This window comes from Osmia lignaria, chromosome 9 (assembly GCF_051020975.1).
Source record: "Osmia lignaria lignaria isolate PbOS001 chromosome 9, iyOsmLign1, whole genome shotgun sequence".
In the NCBI taxonomy this organism is placed as follows: domain Eukaryota; kingdom Metazoa; phylum Arthropoda; class Insecta; order Hymenoptera; family Megachilidae; genus Osmia; species Osmia lignaria.
Genome location: NC_135040.1, coordinates 8,118,266 through 8,139,248, shown reverse-complemented (window position 1 = coordinate 8,139,248; position 20,983 = coordinate 8,118,266). Strand labels below are relative to the sequence as shown.

Genomic DNA, 20,983 nt, shown 5'->3' with positions numbered 1-20,983 from the left:
CGTCCAAGGGTTAAATATCATTTACTCGTCTTCTCGAAGCTCCCTAGATCAGACTGTAAATTTTCTCGCTCTCTCGATTAAATGCGACCTCCGAAATACGAAATATCCATCTACAAATTGCTATCGATCAGGCTGTACGTTACAGGTAGCCTTAGCCCCGCAATTTTCCGTATTACTCCGACTCAATGGCGGGTAACAGAGTCACCGAGGATTTTTGACGTCGTATATATCAAGTTGATTCGTTGTAATTTCAACAGCCAGAAGCCGGACCAACGGAACCGTGAATTCGATTTTAGCAAAGGTAACGGGCTTCACGAAAATTTCATTCCGTTTCACCGATCGACCGATCCGATACACGTGGAATTTTCTCATCGGCGTAAATTTGCTTCGTTCACCGTGTGTCCCGTTCGCTTAACGGTAACTCTTGCGAACAAAATGCCTATATAAATTTTACGTTTGGCCAACTTTATTAAGAGAAATCCTTTGCAACGTAGAAATAAATTGGTAACCTTGCGTTTCCTTGTTTCCGACAGCAAAATGCAATTCGAATGTCCTACACAGAATCGTTTCACGAGCAGAGTTTCAATCTCGATAAAATGCAGATTTGAAATTTGGGCCACGATTATGAATAAGCACGGTCTAATTAACGGTGGAGCTTCGATATTTCTGCAACACGAATCATTTCTCCTTGACATTTATTTTCCATCCGTCTCCTAAGTAGAACACGTAGAATACGAAAGAAAAATCGGTTCTGATTTCCGAGATAAAGATAAATTTCGCATTTGCCAAATGGAAAACCGCGTGAATTTCTCTCTCGTTGGTTCATCAAATTTGCAGTCAATTATAGTAATGCCGAGTAACGGTTGGAAGAACGTTGATGGCGACGTAGCTATTGGAAGATGAAACGAGCCAAGCTTCGATTTCTCCATTATTGAGAAACTCTGAGAAGCGGGCGCAACAAAGAGGCAATCGACCCTCTTTCAGGATAGTTCGATTTGTTTGCAGAACCGGACCGTTCGGCTTAATTTAACGACGAGTACGTGGCCGTACTTCGCGAAAACCCTCGACGGTATCTCGTAATTTTTTCGAAAGCAGGACACGCGAAAATTTATCTTGAACCATCTCTCTACCTGTTCCATCGCCTCTTGGCTCGATTGTAAGAAGCAAGCGCGAGACCTTCCTCGATCATAATATCGCGTTCCCTGGTATTACGATATCGATTGGAATGTACGTGATTTTTGCTGTATGAATTTCGAGAGTAAATCGAAAATTTCTGATCAAGAATGGAAAATCCCTTCCTTCCTATGTACATTATGTGATGGTTGCAAATATTACCTACTTATTCTGATACTTCTGTATGCATAAAATATGTACGGTGGAAAGAAGCGATCAGGAGGAAAATCGTCTTCGATATCTTTCGTTAGGCAAATTTGAAAAATTGATATCATAAAAGGCACGAATTCTTTGAATAACACAATATCTCATTGCGATAGTTATAAATTATCTAGTAAACGAGGAGTACAAAAACTCGCGTTTTTAATTATATTAAAATATCGATCATTCATTGCGTCGCTGTCGACTTATCAAGTCCATTTATCCGATGAATGTTACGCCATTTGGCTCAGCGATGTTATCAGAGAACGCGTATAACGCGTGTAGAAAATGAAGGAAAAAAAGAGAGACTGAGAATATCGGTGCTGCGAAAGTCGCGTCGCATCGGTACGAAAGTATAATACTTGAAAAATACCATATAGTGAAAATCCATTTCTACGGCAGCGTTGAAATTTCCTGAAGGTTTTCACGCAACGACAGTATCGATATCAACGCGCACTCTCAGATAATGTGCTTCGATCGAGCTTTCTCTATTTTCCCTGTGCAGTCAACCGTGAAAGAGAAGAGGAATCTCGGCGAAACGTTTTCGCGCTATCATTTATACCGGCCTCTGGCTCGGTGTCTGTCCCGCAATATCAGTTCACGTAAAATATTCGCCTGTCCCCGGGTTAGGTCGACAGAAAAACAAGAATTTTATGCCACTGAGCGAGAGAGAATCCGTGTGTTAGAACGAAGAAAATACAAGAGGACAAAATCGCAAAGACACACGAAAATATCTAGCCTATGAACCGCAAACGTTGCAACCTGCTCCACTTTCCACGCTGATACGGCATGTCCGTCGTGTAAAATAAAAAAAAAAAAAAAGAAAGAAGAAAAATATGTTGGAGTACTTCTACGCCGACCGAAAACTCTCTGAACGTCCAGCATATTCTTTTTTTTCTCTCTGCTTTCTTTCTTTCTCATTTTCGCCTCTGTACCGAATCGAGCACGACCGGCCGTTTATATCGCGCTTAATATTGGCCGGCCGCGGTGACGTTAAAACGCGATAATGCTCCGGAAGCGGATGGTCAGGTCCAGCAATTTTTGCACCGCGCATTATATCGTCGTTGTAACGAAAATGAGAAAGGAGCACGCGTTTCGCGCGGTAATTACATTCGCTCTGTACGTGCACTTTTGTGCAGCCGTGTTGCTTTGAATCGGCTTGGAACTCGGTAAAACTGCTCGGCTATTCTTTGTGCGACTTTCAACAGTTTCTATGGCTCGATGCTTAAATTACTTCGTTGCCCGAGTAATCGGTTTTCCCGTGGATATATGAATGTGTAAGGATTAAACAGAATAACAGAGAGAATTTTCAAACTTCAAGGAGTTCAATAATTTCAGAAGCAATTGTTTTAAAATTAGAATCATACGAACCTGTGAAATCACTAGTAATTTATTATGAAAATTTGTTAGATATCGGAGGATTTTATACGGACTCAATTGATTAAATTATTATAACATTGATAGCAGTTGCAAAACACATTTACTGGTAGATATTAAAATTTTAAAACTCGAAAAGCAGATTTTGCCTTTAATAGGTATTAGATGTCAATTAGGTATTAGATTCCTTCGGAATCGTAGAAAGAACACTTGAGATGGGGAAAACGCGAAGACGAACCATCAGATAAAGAGGAGGGCTGTTTATTCAAGGGATGATCGTGATCGCACGTGAGGGTTCACCGCAACCGCGTCACGGCCGCAATTTCCAAGTTACCACCGCGGCTGAGCTCGATCCCTTATTTAGGAGAGCTCCCTGTGTCCTATCCCACGGGAGTCTCGTGGAAGCATCAATTTCTGAAACGAGTGCGACGTGCCGAGGCGCTAACTCGAGAACGAGAACGTCCAATAACTTCCTGAGAATACTTGTCTTCCGAGTTTCATCTTTGACTTAAATATATCCAAACCAACGATCCACTTTTCGACGAGTTTAAATACCATTACTTCCTTTCCATTCATTCAAATATGGCTTGGAAATTAGACTATTAGATCGTTCGGTTAATTGAATTCCAATAATTGCATTCTGCTCGAGGTATAATTGCGTTTCTGATACGCACAGATCGCGTCGATATTCACACCTTACCTAATGCTCACGGATGAAACAGATAAGAACTACCTTCTAAAACTTAAAAACAAATTAAAAGTAGGAAGATTAATTACCTACTACACCCCATTTGGATTTTAAAATTTGTATTAGGTAATTAACAATCAAAATCCTACTAATTCCTTTTGACACTGGAAAGTTAATTAACAGGCTATCTAAGACTAAAGTGTTAAACATGTCGCCAACATCTTGCGTCCTATTCTAACTAAAAAAGAAATTGTTTAGCCTAGTCTACGGTATGTGACTTGGAATTCACGCAGAAATTCCTCTCCTCTCCCCTACCTTGTTTCACAAGTATTGGTGTTGCTCCTAACTGGTTACAGTTTTGCTAGCTTCCGAGATGCACGCCGCATGGCCGACGGCGCTGTCGGAGGAATACCTAAAGGGGGTGGCTAAAATATGCACGTCCTTACTCGGGGGTTAAACACACGAGCTGTTGCGACATCGTCGCCACTCTAGCTTGTCGTCTCCCATACGGATTTTCAATAACGTCCGACGGAATCTTCGGCGATATTGGCGAAGACTGCGAGCAACCAAAACGTCTGAGACGTTTCCTTCTTGCTTTCGCGAATAATTAAAGAATATATATCATCGATAAACGGGGTACGAGGAAAGCTCGACGTATGATATCATCGCATGCAAAGTAGGTACTCTTTTTCGCTACTATCAGTGATTCTCCTTGTAACGAGAAATCGATTCCGAACAACCGTAGAAGCAGAGGCTGAAACGGCTATCAACACGATTCTTCGATGCCGGAGGAGAGGCAAGCGCGTGATTACCAACTACTTTCGAACTTCGGGGAAATACCTTCCCTAAACGATGAACTTTGCTCGATCGTGTTCCCCTGAGCGACCTCGTGAGATGGCCCTTACGAGAACTCTTGCCAGACATTTTCGTATAACGACCTGTTGTTATAGATTTGATCGGTTGTGAAGGGAATTTTAAAACGGTCGAAGGCTCCACTAATCGAACAGATTGTCTCCTTATTGCATATCATTTTTTTTAATTCAACAAAATCTAAGAATACCATCAGTGAAAAGTCAATGTAATCATATTCCTTCTCTTCAAATACAAAAGCAAATTTCAACAAAAGTAGCAATTGTAGAACATAATTGCAAATCGTAATCAAGCGTGCATAGCTGATTAGCAGAAGAAATAAAGGAAGAAGCAAATGCATCCACAAGGACCTATCTATACGGCAGATAATAATTTCCAATGACACGTTTGAAAAATTACGCTTTTACCCGGTACTTTAGGTTTTCTACCGCTCGATGATGCAAGAAGTCGGATATCATCGCCTTTGAAAACGCTTCTTTCCACTCGGTCCGGTATTTCGGTCAAGCACCTCCATTATGCTTCAAAACATTCCCCTGTTCGTTCCCTTTTTTTCATTTTTCAAGGGACACCGAGCAGTCTGCGTTCCCGACGCTCGTCTGGAGCTCCTCTCCTCGAACGTGCACAAGCGTTTCGAGATGCCAATACGAACGGCTGCGTGCAACCGAGCAAATGGAAATTTTAAGTGCTCCCCGCGACTGAAACGTACAACGCTCGTTTGCGTTGCATCCTATGCGACCGTCCATAAATGCACCGTCTTCCGGCACGCGTTTGTGTAGGTTAATGGCGAAAACCGCGAGAAGGTCTCTCTCCGTCGCGTGCAACACCGGTAGGTAACTAAACGCTATCGAAACCTATGCTATTTTCGGGGGAAGAAACGACATTTCAGAAGAGAAGGATCCAGAAGAGACATTCCAAGATGAGTTATGAAATTGAAAAGGAATTATTCCTTTTCCTACTATCTTGAATTGTCTTTGATTGAAAATTCTCATATATAACAGGAATAACAAAAGTTTCTACGTAAAGAGGAAGAACAGAAGGATCGAAACGACAGCCATTTTAGCGATAAGATCGCGACAAGATATAAGATAGCGTACGACGCAATGAAAACCGTCTCATTTCGCGAGAAACCAATTACATGAGAGAATGGTAGGTTTCGTGTTCGTTTGCATTTTCGCGACGTCGTGGAAGGAAAACGGGCTACAACGCGGGCCCTACGAAAGCCCGAAAAACGAGAACGGCTCGGATCGCAATCCCTTTATGCAAATTTTTCTGGCAACCATCTGACACCCTTTCGCGAAGAGACAAATACTCGAAACATTAGCTACTTTATGGTGCCCTAAGCATGCTAGCAACGTTCCCCACATTTTTATCGAGCCACGTTATTTCTGTATGAAGTCTGAAATCGTGATTAAACGCAAATGTGCGGAATAATTTGCTGTAATAGTACTTTGTGTCGAAGCGAGCTTTTTCTTCTACAATTTTTTCCTATTCTGCGTTTTTTCCCTGAAAACTTAATAAAAGTACATGATTGAATTCGTGAATTTATTATTATTTGACTACAATTTCCATACATTTTTCAGATCCCACTAAACGGACCTACATTTTGGTTGAAATTTGTGGTAGATTTATGATGCAATTGTCGGAAATGTTATTTTTCAGGTAGCTACTCGTTTATTAAAAGAAAATTTGACGCATATTTAGCATCTACTAAATCCGTGAAGTTGTTCATTTAATGTGAAATTAGAAGTTGTTCAAATAAATGAACTTCACCGCGAAAGGATTAAAGCAAATGTAATTGCAAACAACTGTTTAACAATCGTTTAATTGAAAAAATTCTGCTAACGATCGGTTCGTTTAGAATTCGTTTCGGAGTCCCGTGCAAGTCCAATTATCCTGAATGGTATCAAAGCTACGAGTTCACAAAGTACAGCCTTCGAATAACCTCGCATAATTGAATCTGTGAAAAGTCATCTTGTAACAGAAAATCAATGCTACTAGTACTAAAAACATCTGATTCTTTCTATAAAATATTCATGAAATTTGATTTCCAAGTTGATAGAGTTAAAATATCTTTCAACGAATACTCTAATAAAATTGTGTCTTAGGTATCAATTAATAGATCATATCTTGATGTAATTAATAAAAAGTAAACTCGTTTAGGAATAGGGACAATCAAGATCAGTTATCTTTCAGGATAATATTCAGCTACAAACACAACGTTACAAAATCCGACATTAAGCATGAAATATTTCCATATTCATCATCCCTCCAGAATACATAGCTCGTAAAGTATCTCTTTTGTTACTCAAATACCCTTTTAAGGGGAACTATTTTTCTCCGTGGAAATCTCTCCGGAGATATCTTTCAGGAATCATCAAAAATACAGTCCGAAGCTATGAAATTAAATGTCGCGACAAAAGAAGCGTTTCGTCGAGTACGATAAAATAATTGAAGCCGAACAAAACATTCGGTCACCCATTGATCACGTTTCGAAGGGAAAAAATGTTCGATTCTGTGCAGGAATCGGTTAGAGAACATTCGTGGGAACGTGGCAAATGTAACGCGCCACTTTTATCGAGAATTTTTCAATCCTGCTAGCCAACGTATAACTCACGATAGTAGAAAATGAATGCCACGACGCGTAAGTGTATTCCCGTGTAGTAAGGACGAGGGTGTAAGTCACTCGACCTCACGCGACTTCGCGAACCAGCACGAATCGCCGGAGAACCCTAGCCTCCATTTCAAGTATCTATCAATTTTTCATACTTCCTTGACCTGAAAATCGAATCGCTATTACCAGTGCCCGGTAAATTTCAAAACGTTACGAGAAACATCAAATCCGCTCTCAATAAAAAAAAATACGATGAAACGAATCAAACGATTAAACCGTCACGAAGGAAATAAAACGATCGCTTTTGAAATGTACGAAACGTAGTCGACGTTATCAGGAAATCGAGTTCACGGCAGCTACAATAAAATGCGTAATTTAATTGATACACCGGAATGAAATTAAACAATGCGTCGACGTAGCCGGTGAAATCAAACGGACTGGTTCCAGGTTGGCTACAATAAAATTCAGACACTCATCGTTGTGTATTGCCGAATGAAATCTTCGTGGGGGGTTATTTCGCGACGAATCACGTAACGGAAATGGCAAAAGGCTTTTACCTAGTTCTTATTCGTTTACAGAACGATGGAAGGACCGTCCGAACCGTCTAATCACCGGATTACGTGCCGCGAGGTCGCGAGACAAAAACCACGATAAAAACGTTCTTGGTGGGTGTTTTCGCGAGAAGAAACGTTCTCGTCGAATCGTCGGACACGTACGGGGTGTAGAATTAGCGGTTAGAGTGCGCGTGACCGAATGACGAACCAATCGAAAGCAAATAAAAACGAGCAGAAGAGGACAGAAGGAGAAAAAAATAGGAGAAATTCTTATCGATATTCCGTTGATTTCCATACACGAGTGCATCGAGCTGAACACGGATAAGAAGGAATTCGACGAACAAATAGAACGCATTGGTAGACGACCACACGGAATTCAAATTGGAGGAAGGGGAAACAGGATTCGCGGGTCTAACTTCGCGACGGAGAGCCTGTTTGCATGAAAATCCAGCGACCAAGTGAAATTCAGTTAGCGAACTACTGCGCTCCGAATATTTCGTATTCTCGATTAACAGGCACGGGGATGAAAGGCAAAAATAAAGGCTGCTAAAAGAATGAAAAGTGTTCTTTTGACCCGTGCCAGTCGCGCGGATGCTAGCTATTTTTAATTCTCTTTAACAGCACCACCGCGGCCCCGTAATGACGAGCATTAACCAATTAGCGCCCACTACTCTTCCCCTTAGCTCGCGTTTTTTCTCCTTCATTTTTCCTTTTTTTTTCTTCTTCTTCTTCTTTTGCCCTGTGGCCACGGTTCGAGAATACTGAAACAGCCGTTCCAAACGGTCCCGCGGAAAGATGCAACACACCACTGGTGTCCGTCTATTTTCAGCACCGTGTGCCATCAGGCTGCAGCATCAGGTTTAGCAAAAGCTTTGAGCTCGCCAAAGCGAATATTATTTCTGCGGTGACGCGACTCTTTTGGGGAGGATGCGCATCGAAAAGGGTACGGATCGCTTAACGAAACCGTGAAAGCGCGTCGAGAATTATGAATTTCTATGCTAAATGAAAAATCCGTCAGGCCAGCTTCCCTCGTTACCTCTGTTAATGTGTATCTTCCATTCCGTTTGAAACGGAAGGAAACAGGGAACGAGTAAGTGGCTGCTAAGTAGAAGATTGCATCTTTCAGGATTTTTATAAAAATGGATAATTCTTTTGAGATTTCAAACGCGGTTAATCGAACGAACTATCTGAACGCTGAAAGGTGATGTTTTCTAGAAATTTTTATTACCAAACTGAAATTCATTCTTACGACAAGTTTCTCATACGATATTGTAAGAGTGACTGGTTAAAAAAGTACAGCGGTATCGGCGTGAGAAAAATTTGAATATTGAAGGGGATGAATTATAATCCCCGGGCGTATTTTATGGTATCGGTAGAACGTTTTCCAATATTGGTAATGGTGAAAATTATTTATGCGCGCGATGTCGACATAGATATTAGGAGGTTGGAAAATATCGCGACGAGAACGAACGTCTTTTCTATATTCAATTCGAATCAACAATTTTCGGCCGAGAAAAGATATTGCGAGCGAAATTGAAATTCGATTTCGTGTTGTCCGTGAAATACCTACCCGCCGCATAAATCCGTCGGTTATATGCATGTATTTCGATTAAACACGGAACTCCGGAAGAGCAATAAAAATCCAGGCGACGTTATGGAAAACGTTAACCGTTTTCGTTTTAATTTAACTTCGAAAACGCGTGTATAAATTCTTGACCGGATTTCGTATCGTAATGTACCTTATCAAAATGGCGTCTCATTCCGCGCAACATACAATTTCCTGGCGGCGAGAAACTCCAGGAGAACTATGCATGTATCGTTCGAAACGAAATTTCTAATTTACAAAACGATTTATGGATAGGCGTTTAGAATAGTCTTGTTCAATAAATAACGCGATCGTTGAGAGATAAGTTACGCAAGCGTAACACCTATTCATAAATCGGTACCAACAGGACGCTAACAATAGATTAATATGGTGTAATATCACTTACCGGTTAGACGCGTGAAATTGCTGGCCGTTGTCGTATCGTACACTCCAGAAAACGTGGGCACACACGAGAACACAAGCGTAGAAAAAGTTAACGTTTAACGAAACGGAGCGATCTGACACCGATGCGTCCCCAAACAAAAGTTACGGTTAGCGTAGGTCACGTCGCCGCCAGATTACGCCGAAGACGATTTAACTCTCGCACTGCCCCCTACCGCCGCGTGTTATAGTCGCAGTTAGAGCTTCGCGTCGACAACAAACACGCGCGCACTGAGTGAATTCACTGTGTCCTTGTGTGCAAACTGGGAATAGAACCGAACATTCAATGGCGTTGAATATCCTTCGAAACGATCGAATTCAAGTGGACGAAGAAAAGCTTTACTATTCGCCAACGGGATGCCAAGTTTCACGTGTCGAAATAATCGTCTTTCAAAGGGGATCGACCCGGCGTCGTTTTCAAGATGGAGTATCCGGTGAGTTTGACCAATGATAGTTTACATTTCAAAGTTATTGACACCTCATGTACGATCGTATTCGATTCTCTCTCTGTATATACAATTCCTTTGACCGATCTATTGTTTCGTTACGCGAGCCAAAACGCGATGTAAATGATAGGTTAAGCCGACCGCGGAGTTCGAAAGAAACGAAACAATGGCGCGAAATCAGTAGTAACAACGTGACGGTACGAATGGAGTTTAAGGCTATGCGTTTCAAAAATATTCTTGCTATTATTATTGTAATAAGTGAACACTGATAGGGTTATAAAAGGGTAGGTCATGGTTCGAAAAGTTACATACCGTTTCCACCATGAACGTCCGGTTCTTTATGATCTAATATCCCAATCGACTAACGTAAAACACAAAAACGATTTAAGAAAATAAAAGGGACGCATAAAAAGAGGACAACGTGACGCGACTCGCGTGGTAAATGTCCCGTACCTGTTCACACACGTATGTACCGAACGAAGGAACGCGACAACAGAGGGCGACGCGACGTCCTCACCGGTGCGCGGTTCGAGTACGACTGAGCTTGGGGAGCTCGTCGAGCCGAAAGCCACAAGCCGCGTCAGCCGACCGGTGGCGACGGACCAATCAGGGTTGTCCTCTGCGCAACTACCCGACATCAGAGAATTGACCACATGCCTGCTCATTTACCCTTTTCTACTTTCTTTTCTGACCTTTTATTGTTATTTTCTCCAAGACGACACAGGAGTCTGCACGACCCCTTTGTTTTTGTCCCCAGGGCCATTTATCCTGAAATGGATTCGTAAGATGGATACATTCATATTGTTTTTGATGGAACGACGTTTCCCTAATACGTTTCTGTCGTGATTCGTGATTTATCGTGAAAATACGTGTACCCAGTACAGTTTCAATGATAGAACGGAGTAAGATATCGCATAAAACATTGCACGCAAAAATGTTCTTCACGTGGAAAGATATCCCAAATTAAGTTAATTAATACAGATAAGCAGCTTACACGCCCATAATTCATGTAAACGCGTGTTATAATTCACGGAAACACGCCTAAGAATTATTTTATTAGTTCATTAGTGATACGAGGATAATTCAGTAATTAAAGAGGTTCCATATGCTAATTCATTTTCCACCCTCTTTTTCTGGTTATCAAAACGCTTCGAAATGAAAATTACTCCTCTAATAGATTTTTCTACGCCACTTTGTACAAAGGGCGTCATGTTTAAATAACTTAATTGCAGCAATCAAACACTTTTTATGCCCACAAACATAGAGCGTCTCTGTGTTTTTTCGCGTTGCCTGATATTTGCACTGCGCAAACGTATCGCCTCCAACAAGCAGACATTGATGGATCCCTATGATCCTGTTTCACGAACCATTGGAATTGCAAGTTTTTTCTTGACCTTGCTAAGCTCTTCAACGTCCAAGGGTTGAGCAGAACTTTCCATGACCTTACGGCCACTTGCCGTCTATTGAGTCTTTGAGTCTATTGAACCAAAGACTGTACAACGAACGGGGTTAAAGCGGTCGATTCAGCGGAGAATTAAAATTAATGGTTGTTTGACTGGTAGTTCTCGGCCGGGTATTATCAACCTTTGAAAGGATACAAACGCGGATGATTAAGCGTACGTCTCTACGCGCAATTATCATTTCGTCTAGGGTACAATAACGGGCGTCGTGACAGGATCGTTTCGCGTGCGAACACGTTAGGTCGCGAGTGGTTTCGTTCGAATTGATGGTCGTTATTAGATCAACGTTGTTTCGATTTCGCGTTTTAACAATCAACGAGATTCGATTATTCTTCTTTTCCGTTCCTTTGTGAAACATTTTTGTGCCGCACCGGCGAGCACCGTTTTTGCTTTCCGCCTCGACTAGCCGATAATCCACTTGCAGGAACGTTGTCGAGCATCTCGGCTCTGTACACGATCGGATCGATATCCTGATACGCCGCGTGACGTGTCGTTTATCGTTTTTCACTCGAGTTTTTCCGGACGTAGGTTACGTGAAAAGCTTTGCTTCCAGGATAAATCTAATATCGTTCTTACCTGCGCCTCGCGGAAGAATAGAGACGCGAAGTAGCTCGGAGAAAATCGCGGAGCTCGAATCCCAAGGGATCTGCCGCTGGAAAATCCTCTTGTCGGCTCGAGGTGCACGTGTGCGTGCGGATTCCAGGTTATTCTGTTCTAATAATGTAATCGGGAAACGCGCGATTGCGCTCCGATGCATAGCCCGTTGTCGATCCGTGACACAATCGGACGCTCGATATCCGTGAACTTATCATCAGCAATGTCATAGACGGTATGGCATCACCCATTGTGCCAATGTTGTAGGGGTACAATTATCCATTAATGAAACAAACGCGATAATCGACGCGTTAAAAAATTTTGAAACTATCAATCTATTCCCCTGTGAATCTTTTTTGTTTTACTTTGAAAAGAGAGAGAAAAAAAGAGCGTAACTAGGTTAGCAGTAACCTAACGGTAGCGGTTACAATCAAACAGAGTCGCACCCGAACCGGTAAACGATAAACGCATCGCGAAGTGTACAAACACGTGTACAGGAGTATTTACATTCTGTGCCCACGTACCGTGAGATACAAAGCTGCAGAGGCAGAGGAATATCGAGGCTGAGGAGGAATCGACAGTACTGTAAATACACGAGGAGAGCACCGCGTTGATTAGCTGCTCGCTTGTACGCCGTTTCAGTTGGCTCACGCTTGAATTAAATCCGACGGGCCAATCGACAGGCACAATTAACTTCAATCCTTTGTGTATACGTTCACTGAAACAAGCCACGGAAAATATCGTGCCTTTCTTCCGAACAATTCTATCACGAGTCTTTCATCGTTCGAATAATTGTATAGAACAATGAAGTAACATCGAAACGCGTGGAAAAATCGAACGAGTTCACTCGGATGAAGTTATTTATTTACGCGCAAATTTTGATGTTTAAACACGTGTTAATTCAAACCGAATGTACACATCGCGATTTCGATATCGCCAGTTGAAAATGATTGGTTCAGTTCGAAGTGGGTGCGAGTTGGAGCCAAATCTCGGCATCGGGTTCAACAGAGTCAAATGCGAGCGCCCTATAATCAAAACGTTATAGGCGTGCACCGGCTGCTGATCATGTTATACAATCACCCTTGCTCCACGCTACATGTATACTTCTACGAGCTGTGGTTTCTCGTTCGTGTATATGAGCGAACACAGGTGTCCATATTGGCGGATGTCGAACGGTGTACGTCGATGCACTAACGTTCGTGCGGCTTACCTTGAATAAAAGAGAATTCGTAAAACAACTGGCCAGCGTGCTGTATCCCAAATAGGTTGTGCGATTGATTGGTATCCCGCGAGTCTTTGTATTGAAATCGATTCAGAGAAAACATCAAAGGAACTTCCTCTCATGTTACGTGATTTGCGTTAATTACATCTGATATGATAGTAATACGATTAAAATTGCTCTGACAAAATTGGTTGATATTCTCTTCTCTTCAGAGCTATTTATTTATAAATATACTAGCAATATATAGCATGAATTTAAACGCTTCTTGTTCGCTTGTCACTATTCGAGAGACGCTTCCAGTTTGATCGATGTGATGGTTCCCTCTACTGTCCACTCCTCGTCCGCTCGTCGTCCGCCTGATTACACACCGCTCAATCTACTTACTCCATAATACGCTCCCTGTCTGTTTACGCGTCAGTGTTACCAATTTACTAGGAGTCCCGCTTTCGTACGATCTGCTGTTCGTCTCCCATCCACTCCTCATCCATTCGCATTTTCACAGTAGGATATCCAATGAAATTGATCCAACGAAAGGATCGAGCGATAAGGAAATTGAATGATAAAAACGCAGGGAACAGAGAATGTGTTTAGGGTTTATCAGCTTAATGTTCGACGGGTCGTTTAAACGTGTTCAATTAATCGAATGGAAGATCCCTTGTCGCAATAGCGTGTGGGGTAACGAAATGGAAGCAGGATGAAAGGGCAAGAATTTGGGCAGACTGGTATAAACAGAATATTCGTGGTCACGATCGCATGCGAGCGAGTGGCAGCGGTTCCAGCATCGTTCGGCCATGGGTTTAATCGAGATTCCGGGTGAAGCAGAAGTGGGCGTGGGCCGCGTTTCGCATCAGGAAGGGTATGCGTACAGAATACAGTAATTATGATTCTCGGACTCGTCGCATTCAGAGGGAAATGAACTTGGCGTCCCGACACGCGACTTCATTAACGAATGGCCATGCTGAATAGACCTAAACATCCAGCCTCCTCGACTCGAGATTCCCGGTTACCTCGACCGGGGAAACGAAAGAAGGGGGTTAAGAGGCATGATTAATTGCGCGTCGCCTAATTACCAATTAGTCGGACGGTCGGAGACATTGCATGAAAGCGGCAGCCAACTATTTTTCTCGTTTCCCTTTCTACTCGAGCTACAACACACTTTTGTTTTAAGTAAAGAGAAAATGGGGAATATGGAAATGCTACTAAATGCTAACAAGAAATTTTAAATAATATTTAATAGGCATGGTAGATCGATTCTATCCTAATACATAATTTTATAGAAATTTCTTCTAAAGAGATGGTAGCAGAAGTTGAAATCAATAATCAACCGCTCATTGATTTTCACGGCTTCAAGATCACAAATATCGAGGGTCATTTTCATCGACCCTTACTCCTACTACCCTGAACCGTTCCTAAACTCGTTCACAGAAAATCGTCTCTATCTACAAACATAGTGGCATTTATTGTTGCTCATCGAGGCTGATATTTTCATGGAAACCTCTCTCCCTTATGAATATTTGAAACGTATTCTTATATCGACGTTCTTGAGCCAATGGGAAAGTTTCAATTTCAAACCATTGAATTTTATCTGTGCATGCATTTAAGTTAATGCATACAACTCCTCTTCCGTGTTGTTCACTTCGTCAACGTTCTTTGTCGCTGAAGGATGCTCGAGGAATATCAAGCAACCTCCTCGCAGATCTTTCAGCGTAAACGTAACCTCGTCTATGAATATCCATCGATGATTTCCATTTAATTGAATACCGCTGAAAAAGAGATACTTTACGTCACTTTTCGGACTTTATATCGGCCTGTTAGAGCAGGAATATAGGTAGTATACGATCGTCGTGGAGGGTAGGGAAGGATTCTCGCGAAAGCCTGGTGGCAAAGGGCTCGGTGTTCTTGAAATATTTATGCATTTGCCGGCGAAAGCGTAAATATTGTATGGTCCTCGATATCGGAGGGGGGTTTTTGCGGTGGGATATACATCTTGGTAACAGGGGTTCGGGCAAAGGTACGCGTTAAGCGTCTCCCTTCCGTCGCGTCGAATCAATTTTCCTTATTTATCGGCAGCAATTGTTTTTCGATATCGTTCCCCGTGGAAAACGGCCACGGCTTCGTTTCGCTCGTGTCAGCCTGTTTTACGCGTGACCTCGCTCGTAAATATTAAACAATGAACATAAAATACGCCACGTATCGAGAGGACGAAACGCGAATTTAAAGCCCATAAAGAAATGTTACCCTCCCCTCAGCCGAACGATATATTATATCGTTAATAATATTTATGGAGTTACGTTATGGTTGTCGTTATCCCCGATCATCGTTTCCGTTTCGCTTCTTACCAGATGAATCCTGTCAAAAGTTCGTCTTCATCTTCATCTTCATCGCTTATGGCATATAGTATATACACTTTCCCATAAGGATTTCATAAATCCCTTCCGAAGGAAAAATATGGATCTCCCATTAAGCAAAACGCCGAACAAATAAGGATTTTCCCTTGAAACGTGCCACCCTTAGGCTTTTATCGAGAGTCAGACGAGATTCGAACAGGCGGTGCGGAATATTTCAACGCTGATTTTGTTTGTACGGGAATATTATCGAGGCAAGAATGTCTGCTTTTCAATGAGTGATTGTATGTCGATGTTTTGTTAACGGTTGGCTAACAATATCTTGAAGATACGTGACGTGGCGTGGATACCATGAAGTTTTCTATTCTTGACTGATATTTTCGCAAATATTCTTCTTCCATACTGTGGTAGGAAATAACTACCGGTGTAACGTAAGAACTGGTGATTTTTATGATTTCGTGTTCATTAAAATTTCATTTAATCCAGCCGGCTGGAAATGATGAAAAGGTGGTCGAACGATTTTCAAAAAAGATATTCGCCGTTTAAAAAGAAGCGACATTTTGTTAATTGCGGTTCTTCGTTAGAATAAATTATTCTCCGTTCTTTCAGTGCACCACCCTCGCGCCGTACCGGTCGCACTTTCCTTTTGTTCTGCGTTCCAGGGATCCTCTTTGACAAAGATAACGAGGCTGCTCGAAAGGCATTCGAAGGCTAAATGCAGAAACGCCATATTTCAGGGCGTCGCTTGTGCTCGCCCTTCTTCTTCGAGGCTAGTGATCTTCCACAGCAAGTCGAACTTCATTTCCAAGAAAAGGGAAGAAATTTAACGCGACTAATTCCCGACACCTATGATAGTACTCTCGATCAGACTATGAACTAAATTCCATAGAATGGCGAACATAATACTGTACTATTAAAAGTAACTCGCTGAAGCATTTCCATTAGTAGTAACATTATTGATGCTCAGCTTTACACCTCCCAAAGGTTTCCTCTTTCTTCATTTTGCTAACAGAGGTTCAAAGTCTTTGTCAAAGTTGTAAGATCAATAAGTGAGCACCCAACCATTCTACGAGTAGATTTTACCACCCCTTCTATAACACATTCAGAATTCTCTTCTACTTGGTATTTATCTCTTTTCATCGCCTCTCACCTTGTTAAGCAGTCTTCTATTAAACGGCGTTTAACTTGATTAATGAAATACTTGGTAGTTATGTAATAAACAAGGAAGACGTCCCTTAACCACACGTTTCACCGCCACTTCGGGTGTCGATGATAATCGCGTGGAAAGTTTTCAGGAACAAATTTCGCTAGGTCAAGTTCGATGACGCGTTCGAGTATCGAAACGTTAGAATATTGCTCGTTGCAACGTACAGATCGTAGGAGAAGATGCAATTAATCCACTCTTGGTATCGGACCAACGGAATCTTGATCCGACCGACGGTAATGTCGACGGCGTCATTAAGGGCGGCGGAAAGTTCGCCGACCGTTAAATCAGGTCGCAGCTACTTAAGAGATTGGTCCTTTTGCGGTGAAATCCTTGGAATATTTAAGACTCGAAAGTACAAGGACTAAGTTAGCAGGCTCGAGTCGGTAGGTTTGCTCGAAGCGCAGATGCTGCGAGCAATCGAAGCAACCAGTCTCTCCGGAGCACCAGTCGATTTCCACCCCTTCGCTATTTCTCGTTAAATTTAAATTCAGATAAATTAAGAGAGGCGGCGTCTAGGTGGAAAAATAAGATTGGAGCCACGTTGTAGGCGGGTTATATCGAGGCTCTTCTTCTCCTTCTTTTTCACCTCGTTCCAACCGTTCGTTTCTCTTTTACGTCCCTCTTTCTTGCGGCTGCTTCTCGCTCGAGCTGCGAGACGCGGCGGCAAAACGGTCGAGCCTGAAGAGGGGTGGGTTGTTCAGGTACAAGGGGGTATTTTTAACAGAGTTGAGGCAAGGATTTGCATAGGCAATAAGGTCGACGCGATATATTGCCAGAACTTTTAACAGCGCAACCCACCCTTCTCAGTTGCCTGCCCTGTGGTATGAATAAGCCGTAAATAATTTTCTATTCGACTTTCCCTCTCGTCGGGCTGCACGCGAGACGATTCCACACAAGAAAAGGCTCGACAAAGTCGTTTTCTCAGTTCAGCTTTACGTATACTTTCGCGAGGGGGTTTGTCTTCCGAAGACGTTTCACTTTTCATTAAGAGATATGGCGGGTATTAGTGTCCAAAGTGTAATAAAGTGTCTCGCAAGAAACGGGCTGTGTCTTTGGAACTGTTTATCGGCTTTGAAGTGTCTTATGGTTTTAAAGCGTATACATTTCGCAAACTTCTTCGTGTTCCCCTTGAAAAGTAGCGCTTTGTTCTCGTTTTTTTAGTACTTTGTTCTTCATCCATTTCTCGATTTCATTATACGTTTTTACTATACTTTTAACCCTCCATTATTGTTTAAATATTTTTTGCATTCATATTACCGAATTCATATATTACAAAGGATATTAATATTGAATTTTCATTTCAAGTTAATTTAACCCAAACAATACACAAGAGTTAAAATACAAAAAACATGGTAATATTGTACTTCACTCTTGAATATACAATTATTTAATATGCATTATTTGAACAAACAAAATTCTTCTTTAGAAATCGCATACTCCCTCTCGTACGGAGCGTTGAAAACAAATAGGATCCTAGACCTGAACTAGTCGGTCGGTTCAACCGAGGGTGGGTTTCGAAACCAACGGAGGGTTGTTCCGTCACTTCCCTTCACAGTTGCTCAATTTTCACCGCGGTGGCGCCACGATCCACGAACCTTCCACCCTATATCATTCTCGTCGATACTCCCTTTAATGGTTGAGAGGTTAAAGGGTTGAGAATACCCTTACGATCGCTGGTATCTTCCTTTCAAATTGGGCCAAGTAACGAATGCGTAATCTCGTTTAATTTATCAAGGTGGTAGCAGGAAACAAAGTGAGACGAATTCCGCAAGATTTACAACCCTCCCGCGCCTCCATTATCATTCTGATGCATATTCAAATTCTGTTCGGCGCATACAGATCAAGATTAAAAATAGGTTACTCAGCCGGTCTTTCGATGCCGCCAACGGTAATTAATGCAAGCTTTTCATAAGTCGGCACTTCCGATGTTCTTTGATTGTTCAATAAGTGGATATCGGTAGCAGATTTAATATTCTTACGTAGGTATGTTCGTATCGGTGAGTACTTTTGTAGACTACCGACGTAAGAAATATTATCCTCTAGTGAAACTAATGATTTCTTAAATTCAATTTGATGGAAGAAAATAGTAGATTATTCTTTGGGTGCATCGAATAATTAATCAGTGAAAAAGTTACGTAAAGTAGCATCAATTTGGAATATCAGACAGGTTATCAGGAAGCATAGCAATATTCTCGCAAATACGCTCGAAGGAGCTATCGATCTCCGTGGGTCTTGACACTGGCGTAACGTGGAAAGGAGCATCGGCAAATTTGCCAAGAGACGAAGAGGACAGGTCACGAGAACACCGTCATTACTCAAATTCTCATTAGCAACGCCAGACCCAAGCCATCCAGCGAGTTTACTAATTAACGCAGTCAGGGTGGTCCCTTAATATTAGAAGGAGGATCTTCGGAGAGCAAAGACGCGACAGTAGGATATATGGCTGTCGGTTTTCATTAGAAGAGAGACAAATGCGCGATCGACACGCTCGATCGACGTTTCTTGCCGTTACTCATGATATTTGCATGTAATTCTTGTTGCTATGAGACCGTTTTCGTGGAACTTTCCGCCATATGTGCGAGATGCAATTATAAAATGTAAAACGATACGCGTACATTTTCTTTTATAAATTTTCGAGCCTATATTAATAAGAAAATTCAACATTTTTTTATATTCGGTAAATAATTTTTTGATTTCGTACCGCGGTAGTTTAATGATGTTAATTTAAACGCAAAGCTGAGACTGCTAAGTGTTACATGACTTATGGTCGGGTGTGTCTATGAATAAGAACCTTCGAGATCCGCCCTTTCGTGAATCCGTCTCATTACCCTTTCATAAGATGTCAAGGTGGTATGTTTCAGTACCGTGCAGTGAAAGTTCCATTCTGCATGTCGCAATATTATGACAACGGCGTGATACGTTCGTTTTTACGATCCTCTACAGAGGGACAGTAAAGTGAACTGTCTTGGCTATAAATATTTTTCATTCTATCCTAAGCACGCAACGAAACGGTGCTTTCGGTGACAAGCATCAGCACTAAACTCAATACCAGCCATTTCCATATTGCGGACGATAACACGAAGAACTCTTTGTACGTTTTATACAGGATTAGCATAGGTAAATTTACCGCATCCAATTACTCGTAAACAACTCCATTGCATGAAGAAATTTGTCAAATAAACATAGCACACTTTAAGATCATTGGATTCAAAACTGAATTCGAAGCAGATATTAATAAATTAATAATTGATCACTAATCTTTTATAAAAGAGTATTTTATATTTTGTTACTGAAAAAAAAGCATTGTTACTTTACAAGGAAAAGATGGATTGCTAACGAAAGGGTTGCAGCGAGCATTAGTTAACAGTTCAGCCGGCATCGCGTCACGCAAGTCAAGGTTTTTTCTTCTCTGTTCAAAGAAAAATGAAGTTAATCTCATGCTCGGTGACTATGGGGTACACAGCCTCAAAGGGGCGTAGCATGCCACAAGGGTGTATCTCCCTTTTCCTGTCAACTCGACAATGTCGAAGGCATGTGTACTATGCCGTAAAGATCGCGCGACCCAAAGGATCTTCAAGAATGGAGTATTGCTTTCCAGATATCCTATACTCGTAAAATAGCCTTAATGTACCCCGTTCGCGACCGGTGTTATCGATCCTTGCTCTTCCTACCCTTATACGTATATATGTGTGCAATGGAATTGTATCAACGCCTCTTATCAAGGTCTACCTTTTCACAACAAGTCACAAGAGACTCAAGTAAACAACTCTGAGAAGTCCTTTCAAAGGCACAGACGCTCCTGCGACTAATGATATTTGAATTAGTTCGAAATGTTAGAGTATTAAATTGACCTATGCTGTATTAGAACCTATGAAAGTTCGAGGATGGTAGATTTATTGATATAGTTTCTCAATTACAAAATGGACGGATCTATATAATATTGTCGTTACACGAAATATTCATTCTCCAAGTCGTCGACGTACGTGTACGATAATTAATTCGTGTTTCTCCGGCCAAAGAATGGAGCATAATTTTCAAGTGACTCGGTAAATGCGCCAGGTATTATAAATGTATCTACCGCGGCAAGGTACGTGGTTGTAGACGTTTGAATAGCGTCATGAACACCCCCGTGAGACTGCGTGTGGTGTTTTTTCACGGCATGATGCAGCGCCTGACTGAAAAATTCCCGGCTGGTCCACTATTTTTTTT

General features: G+C 41.8%; 1 protein-coding gene across 4 annotated transcripts in view; it reads right to left on the bottom strand.

The window, feature by feature from the left end:
- Ddr (discoidin domain-containing receptor 2) overlaps nucleotides 1-10,478 on the bottom strand; it is a 191,881-nt gene extending 181,403 nt beyond the window's left edge. For 2 of the 4 annotated variants that reach the window (XR_004581792.2, XR_004581796.2), the window contains exon 1: nucleotides 9,466-10,471. The gene's annotated coding sequence lies outside the window, so the exon portion shown is untranslated. Of the gene's footprint in view, nucleotides 1-9,465 lie in introns of all 4 variants that reach the window. The other 2 variants (XM_034327477.2, XM_034327390.2) reach the window with 2 other exon arrangements.
- Between the last annotated feature and the right edge of the window lie 10,505 nt (nucleotides 10,479-20,983).